At 39.1% G+C, this 8,322-nt stretch overlaps 1 long non-coding RNA gene across 2 annotated transcripts in view; it reads right to left on the reverse strand.

The window, feature by feature from the left end:
• Positions 1-7,543, reverse strand: part of LOC141421688 (uncharacterized) — a 154,314-nt gene extending 146,771 nt beyond the window's left edge. For both annotated transcript variants that reach the window (XR_012446357.1, XR_012446358.1), the window contains exon 1: positions 7,271-7,543. This is a non-coding gene — a long non-coding RNA (uncharacterized lncRNA). The remainder of the gene's footprint in view (positions 1-7,270) is intronic.
• Between the last annotated feature and the right edge of the window lie 779 nt (positions 7,544-8,322).

Consider the following 8,322-nt stretch of genomic DNA (forward strand, 5'->3'; position numbering starts at 1 on the left):
GTGGCACTATTCACAATAGCCAAGTTATGGAAACAGCCAAGATGCCTCACTACTGACGAATGGATCAAGGAAATGTGGTATCTATACACAATGGAATTTTATGCAGCCATGAAGAAGAACGAAATGTTATCATTCACTGGTAAATGGATGGAATTGGAGAACATCATTCTGAGTGAGGTTAGCCTGGCCCAAAAGACCAAAAATCGTATGTTCTCCCTCATATGTGGACATTAGATCAAGGGCAAGCACAACAAGGGGATTGGACTTTGAGCACATGATAAAAGCGAGAGCACACAAGGGGGGGGTAAGGATAGGTAAGACACCTCAAAAATTAGCTAGCATTTGTTGCCCTTAATGCAGAGAAACTAAAGCAGATATCTTAAAAGCAACTGAGGCCAATAGGAAAAGGAGACCAGGAACTAGAGAAAAGGTTAGATCAAAAAGAATTAACCTAGAAGGTAACACACATGCACAGGAAATCAATGTGAGTCAACTCGCTGTATAGCTATCCTTATCTCAACCAGCAAAAACCCTTGTTCCTTCCTATTATTGCTTATACTCTCTCTTCAATAAAATTAGAGATAAGGGCAAAATAGTTTCTGCCGGGTATCGAGGGGGTTGGGAGGAGAGGAAGGGGGCAGAGTGGGTGATAAGGGAAGGGGTGGGGGCAGGAGGGAGAAATGACCCAAGCCTTATATGCACATATGAATAATAAAACAATAAAAAAAAAAAGAAATGGTGCTAGGAAGATCCAAGATGGCAACTAGAAGGAAAAAGCAGAAGGCTTGAGCTCCATAAATCAAAAATCTTGCTGAGACACTGGAGCCACACTTGGCAGAAAAAAACTACCACGAATAAACAAAACTCTGACACCCTGAATACCCAGCCCACACAAAGCTTCTCCACACCACGTTACATTGAGAAACCAGGAGGGCTCCTGAGCCACCAGACACCAGTTCCAAACCTGCTTGGGAGATGCAGACCAACAGATGAGCAAATAAGGGGTATGTGGTACTCCCACAGCCACCCCTGGGATAAACCAGCATAGCCCCTGGACAGATTGACCCCCACCCCACAAAAAAAAACTGAAAAATAAACAAGGAACTGAAAAGGACATGCAGCAGAGAGGCCAGGGTGCTTTGAGTGCACTGGAGAAGGGGGGAGAGGCAACGAGCTGCTCTCCACGTGAACAGAGCCTGCAACAGTAGTCAGCTGACAGTAGGCAGCAGGTGAGCTGCAGTCTGAAACAGGGCAGAGAGCAGTTCACAAAGCTGTCTCTTGACCCAACCATCTGGTGAGACTATGATAGAGCTACTGCTTAAATAGCAACACCAGGACTGGATGCTGAAGGAGTAACACCAGAACTACTAAGACTGAAACTGCATTGTTCCTGAACCTGAAATTTTTCTTTTCTTTTTTCTTTTTCTCTCTAAGTGCTTGTCTTGTTCACTGTTGATTAGTAAACAATCTCTTGCTGTTGATTTCTTTGGTTCTGTATTTTTTTTTCTTTATTTTATTTCTTTTTCTTCTTTTTCTTTCTTGGTTTCATAACTTTTACTATTGTAAGTTAGCTAATACTAAATTACACACAGAACAGGGACAGAAACAGCACCAAGTAGAATGACGGGAAGATGAAAAAGAGATGGAACACATTCTCCCCCCAAAAATAAATTAGTACAGGATTCAGAGGAAAATGAAGACAATGGATACTCAGTTCCAGACCCCAACAAAACTAAGACAGACTGTCCCAAGGAACCCAACAAAGCCCACAAGAACACCCTGAAAGAAGAAATCACTGAGAATTTCATGGAGATGTTACTACACGTGGTCAACCAAAATGTACAGGAGGCACCCAAGAAATTCCAAGACAATAAAAATAAAGAATATGAGAAGACACACAAAAAATAAGTGAACTCATAGGAGCTCTAAATAAATACCAAAGTGAAATAGAGAACACCATAAATAGAGAGATAAGTGAATTATGGTCAAAAATTGACAATATTAAAGTGGAAATGACCCATGATATGGAAAACCTCAGAAAAAAAAATGAAACAGAAATACAAAACACAATGGAAGGCCATGCCAGCAGACTAGAACAAGCAGAAGACAGAATCTCAGAACTTGAAGATGAAATGGTAATTAAAGGAAAAACTGAAGAACTATTAGTCAAACAACTCAAACCACGTGAAAGGAATATGTAAGAACTCACTGACTCCATCCAAAGGCCAAACCTGAGAATCATGGGCATTAAAGAAGGAGAAGAGGTGCAAGCAAAAGAAATTTGTAATATATTCAACAAAATAATAACAGAAAATTTCCCAAATCTAGAGAAAACTATGCCCATTCAGGTACAGGAAGCCTCCAGGACACCAAACAGACTTGACCAAAATAGAACTACCCCAGGACATATTATCATTAAAACAACAAATACAGAGACTAGAGAAAGAATATTGCAGGCTGTAAAAGAGAAAAAACAAAAAGCATACAAAGGTAAACCCATCAAAATCACAGCAGATTTCTCAACAGAAACCTTAAAAGCAAGAAGGGCATGGAGAGTGAGGTATTCCAGGCACTGAATGAAAATAACTTCAACCCTAGGCTACTCTACCCAGAAAAACTATTATTCAAAATAGATGGAGCAATAAAAGTCTTCCATGATAAGCAGAAGCTAAAACAATATATGACCACAAAACCACCACTACAAAAGATTCTTCAAAGAATCCTGCACACAGAAAAGGAAAGCACACAAAACCATGAAAGGACAGGTAGTACCAAACCACAGGAGAAGAAAAGGCAAGAAAGTAGAGATAACACTAATTCAGCTGCACACAATCAAACCCTTAAACAACAAAGACAACTAAATGACAGGAATCACTACATACCTATCAATACTAACACTGAGTGTTAACAGACTTAATTCCCCCACCAAAAGACACTGGCAAACTGGATTAAAAAGGAAGATCCAACAATCTGTTGCTTACAGGAGACCCACCTTATCAACAAAAACAAGCACTGGCTTAGGGTGAAAGGCTGAAAGAAGATTTACCAAGCTAATGCTCCCCCCAAAAAACCAGGCAGGAGTAGCAATATTTATCTTGGACAAAGTAGACTTCAAACCTACATTGATCAAATGAGATAAAGAAGGACATTCCATACTAACAAAAGGTGAAATACAACAAAAGGAAATAACAATTATAAACCTATATGCACCCAACATCAATGCACCCAATTTCATCAAACATACTCTGAAGGACCTAAAAACATATATAAACTCCAACACAGTGGTAGTGGGAGACTTTAATACCCCCCTATCACCAATTGATAGGTCATCCAAACAAAAAAATCAATAAAGAAATCCTAGATCTAAATCACACCATAGATCAAATGGACCTAGCTGATGTCTACAGAATATTTCATCCAACTTCTGCACAATATACATTCTTTCAGCAGCCCATGGGACCTTCTCCAAAATTGATCTTATCTTAGGGCACAAAGCAAGACTCAGCAAATATAAGAAAATAGAAAGAGATTGAGGAAGACTACAATCCCATGCTCATGGATTGGTAGAATCAACATAGTAAAAATTACTATACTACCAAAAGTAATCTACTACCAAATTTTAATGCAATTTCCATCAAAATTCCAATGACATTCATCACAGAGATTGAAAAATCTACCCTAAAATTCATTTGGAAACACAAGAGACTGCAAATAGCCAAGGCAATACTCAGCAAAAAAGAGCAAAGCTGGAGGTATCACAATACCTGACTTCAAACTATATTACAAAGCAATAGCAATAAAAACAGCATGGTACTGGCATAAAAACAGACATGAAGATGAGTGGAACAAAATAGATGACCCAGATATGTAGCCACACAACTATAACCACCTTATTTTTTTACAAAGGGGCTAAAAATATATGATGGAGAAAAGACAGCCTCTTCGACAAATGTCACTGGGAAAAGTGGCTGTCTGCAAAAAACCAAAACTAGATCCATGTTTATCACCCTGTACTAGGACCTTAATACCAGACCTGAAACTCTGAAGTTGGTATAGGAAAGAGCATGAAACGCTCTGGAAGCAATAGGTATAAGCAAGGACTTCCTCAATACAACCCCAGCAGCCCAGCAACTAAGAGAAAGAATGGACAAATGGGAACATCATAAAACTAAAAAGCTTCTGCACAACAAAAGAATGGTCTCTAAACTGAAGAGACCACCCAAAGAGTGGGAGAAAATATTTGCCAGCTATACATCAGATAAAGGACTGATAACTAGAATATACAGAGAACTCAAAAAACTAAACTCTCCCAAAATCAATGAACCAATAAAGAAATGGGCAAGTAAACTAAACAGAACTATCTCAAAAGAAGAAATTCAAATGGCCAAAAAAACACATGAAAAAAATGCTCACCATCTCTAGCCATAAAGTAAGTGCAAATCAAAACCACACTAAGATTTCACCTCACCCCTCTTAGAATAGCCATCATGAAAAACACCACTAACAACAGGTGTTGGCGAGGATGTGGAGGAAAAAAAGAACTCTAGTATACTGCTGGTGGGAATGCAAACTAGAACAACCACTCTGGAAAATAATTTGGAGGCTTCTTAAAAATCTAAACATAGATCTGCCATATGATCCAGCAATCTCACTCCTGGGGATATACCCAAAGGAATGTGACTCAGGTTACTCCAGAGGCACCTGCACACCCATGTTTATTGCAGCACTATTCACAATAGCCAAGTTATGGAAACAACCAAGATGCCCCACTACTGAAGAATGGATTAAGAAAATGTGGTATTTATACACAAGGGAATTCTACTCAGCCATGAAGAATGAAATGCTATCATTCACAGTAAATGGATGGAACTGGAGAACATCATTCTGAGCGAGGTTAGCCAGGCTCAGAAGACCAAAAATTGTATGTTCTCCCTCATATGCAGACTTTAGATCTAGGGCAAATACAGCAATGTGGTTGAATTTAGGTCACGTGATAAGGGGAGAGCACACACAGGAGGTATGGGGATAGGTAAGAAACCCAAAACATGATAGTATTTGATGTCCCCACTGCAGAGGAACTAGTACAGAAACCTTAAAGTGGCAGAGGTAATAGGAGAAGGGCATCAGTTAAAGATGAATCAACTTGGGTTGTAACACATTTGTACATGGAAGCAATGCTAGGAATCTCTCTCTATAGCTGTCCTTATCTCAACTAGCAAAAACACTTTGTCTTCCTTATTATGCTTATGTCTTCTCTTCAACAAAATTGGAGAAAAGGGCAGAACAGGTTCTGCATGGAAGTGAGGGAGTAGGGGGGAAAAGGAGGGGTGAGGGGCAGTGGGGAGAAATGGCCCAAACAATGTAACACATGTGAATATATGAATAAAAAAAAACAAATGGGGCTAGAATAACTTATGGGGAAAAGTACAACAAAACCAACAAATCTACCCCTGCCTTACACCATACGCAAGACCTAATTTGAGGCCTATCATAGCCATGAACATAAAAGCTGCATACATGAAGCTTCTAGAAGAAAACGTAAAACTAGAAAACTGTCACTGAATTTTAGAGAAAGGTTGTTTAGAGAGGGATTGGGTTCGGGGAGCACCAAGTAGAAAAGGAAAACAAATCAAAAGACATCATTAAGAAAATGAAAAGACAACCTGTACCTGAATGAAATATTCACAATTAAACATTGGATAAGGAACTTCTATCTACATAATATAAAGAACTACAATTCAGTAATAAGACAAACAACCCAATGAAAAAAAGTGGTAGAAGTCAAACTTACATTTCACAAAAGATATGTTTTAAAAAAAACAATAAGCTCATGAGAAATGTTCAGCTTCATTGAATGATGGTAAATTAGAACCACTTTCTCATTCCCACGAGAATGGCTAGGGTCAATAAGCAGGTAACACTGAAGTCTAGCAATGAGGAGAGGTAATTAGAACTCTCCTACATATGGGCACAAAAATTTTGGATTTTTTTTTCTGTATCATAGGAAAATGTTTAATTTTCCTATGATACAGAAATTGCTCATCTAGGTATTTATCCCAGATAAAGGATAATAAAGTCCATAAAGCTACTTGTTTACAGCAGCTGCATTTTCAGTAGTCCCAACCTTACACACAGGAACAGGAGGAGGGGTAAACAAACTGTGGTGTTATGCAATGGCATAGTAGTCAGCCATAGAAAAGGGGAAAAAAACCTACTGATGTATGCAACAACACGAATGTGTCTCAAAAGCATGTTGAATAAAAGAGTCCAGTCACAAAAGAATATATACTCTGTAATTCTATTTATATAAAAATCTAGAATTGCCAAGATTAAAGTGAGAAATAGAAATCAGAGTAGTGGTTGCTTGGCATAATCTAGGAGAAGGAAATAAAGAATCTTTCTGGTGTGATAGATGATGGTTACACAGGTGTATTTATTTTCAAAACTCATAGCATTACTGTATTTGTTAAAAAGTTAATTCGTTCAAAGGAAGAAACAGAACCACTGTGTTTTATTGAGCCCACACTTAAACTACTGTGTTAAGTTTTGAATACATTTTTCAAATCTTAAATTCAACTGTGATTGGATCAGGGTTACCAGGATGAAGAAGGGTCTGGCACCCAGGATGCATGAAGAAGGCTGGAGGGGAGACAAGTGCTGTTATTTTCAATTATTGGGAGAGCAATTGTGGGGTAGAAGGTCCATATTTACTCAACCAGTCTCTAGAAGTCAGAACCAGGACCAGTAGGTAGAAATCACACCAGAGGTAGGTTCATCTGGACACCAGAAGATGAGGCTGTGGAGCAAAGCAGTGCCTGGACAGTCCATCAGGAAGCTGCTGACTGCTGAGGTGGTAAAGGCCTGGACCACCCAAGCTGTAAGAGGACCTTCTTGAGGAGGATGAGTGGATTTGAGAAACTGTAGGAGGCGCAGTTGACATGGTGTATGCACGTGTTTGTGTGTGTGTGTGTGTGTGTGTGTGTGTGTGTGTGTGTGTGTGTAGAAGATACACAGAAGAGAAATAAGAATGGCTCTACATTTTGCCTAAGTGATGCTAGTGCATGTTGTACAGTCATATGAATCATAATAAGGCTTTTTGAAATGTTACACCTTAAAATTAAATTGCATCTGACTAAGCAATCAAAGTGGATTTTACAGAAAAATCTGAGTTACAGGCACAGGAACCAAAGCCACACCACCCACCTGTGTTACCTTTCAAGGTAACTGGCTAACCCATTACCATTCAGTCCCCATCATTTTCTGCACTTACCCATATGCTATTTTCTTTTTGATTTCACGTTTCATATTGTCTGTCTCTGTCCACTAGAATGTGAGCTTCTTGAAAGCAAGGATGCTGTGGTCTTGTTGACTGCTCTGCACCCCAGCTCCTAGAATCCTGCCCGGCACAGGCAAGTGCTCAATGAACAGCAGAGGATTAGGTGGAGGTTTACAGCAAAGGCTTACTGCTCAACAGACCCAAGGAGGATCTGCAGAAGCCAGTTGCTAGGCTGGGAAAGGGGCTGGCATGGAGATTTCTCAACTTCCAGGCAGCACCATGTAGCCATAGCAACTGAAATAAGGATCTTTGATGAGGGGAGGCAGAGAAGGCCCTGGGGATACAGACATACATAGGGCAGGCAGTAACTGGCAATACTCCTTCCTCACTGTTGGAGTCTGTATCTTATTCCCTGGCTGCTTCTCCTTGTTTTAAATTGAGGTAAAATTCACCTAACATAAAATTAACTATTTTGAAGTACACAATTTAGTACATTCACAATGTTGTGCAACCACCACCTCCATCTAGTTCCAAAACACTTTTATCACCCTAAAAAGAAATTGTGAGCTCTTCTAAGCAGTTGATCCTTATTCTCTCATCCCTTTCTCAGCCCTTGGCAACCATGAATCTGCTTTCTGTCTCTCTATATTTACCTATTCTGAGTATTTCATATAGGGAGAATCATACACAATACATGATCTTTTGTGTCTACCTTCTTTCACTAAGCATGATGTTTTTGAGGTTCACCTATGTTGTACATGTATCAGAATGTCATCCCTTTTTAAGGCCAAATAATATTCCACTTTGCATCTATATCTATATCTATATCTATATCTATATCTATCTATCTATATATATATATATATCACATTTTTTCTGTCCATTCATCAGTTAATGGACATTTGCTTATTTCTAGCTTTTGGCTAGATATTCATAGTGATGCTATGACCATTTGTTTATAGATATGTGATCCAGTCCCTGCCTCAATTCTTTTGGATGTATAGCTAGGAGCAGAATTGCTGGCTGTCTAGTTTTTACATGTATTC

Source organism: Castor canadensis, chromosome 3, assembly GCF_047511655.1.
Source record: "Castor canadensis chromosome 3, mCasCan1.hap1v2, whole genome shotgun sequence".
NCBI classification, from domain to species: Eukaryota; Metazoa; Chordata; class Mammalia; order Rodentia; family Castoridae; genus Castor; species Castor canadensis.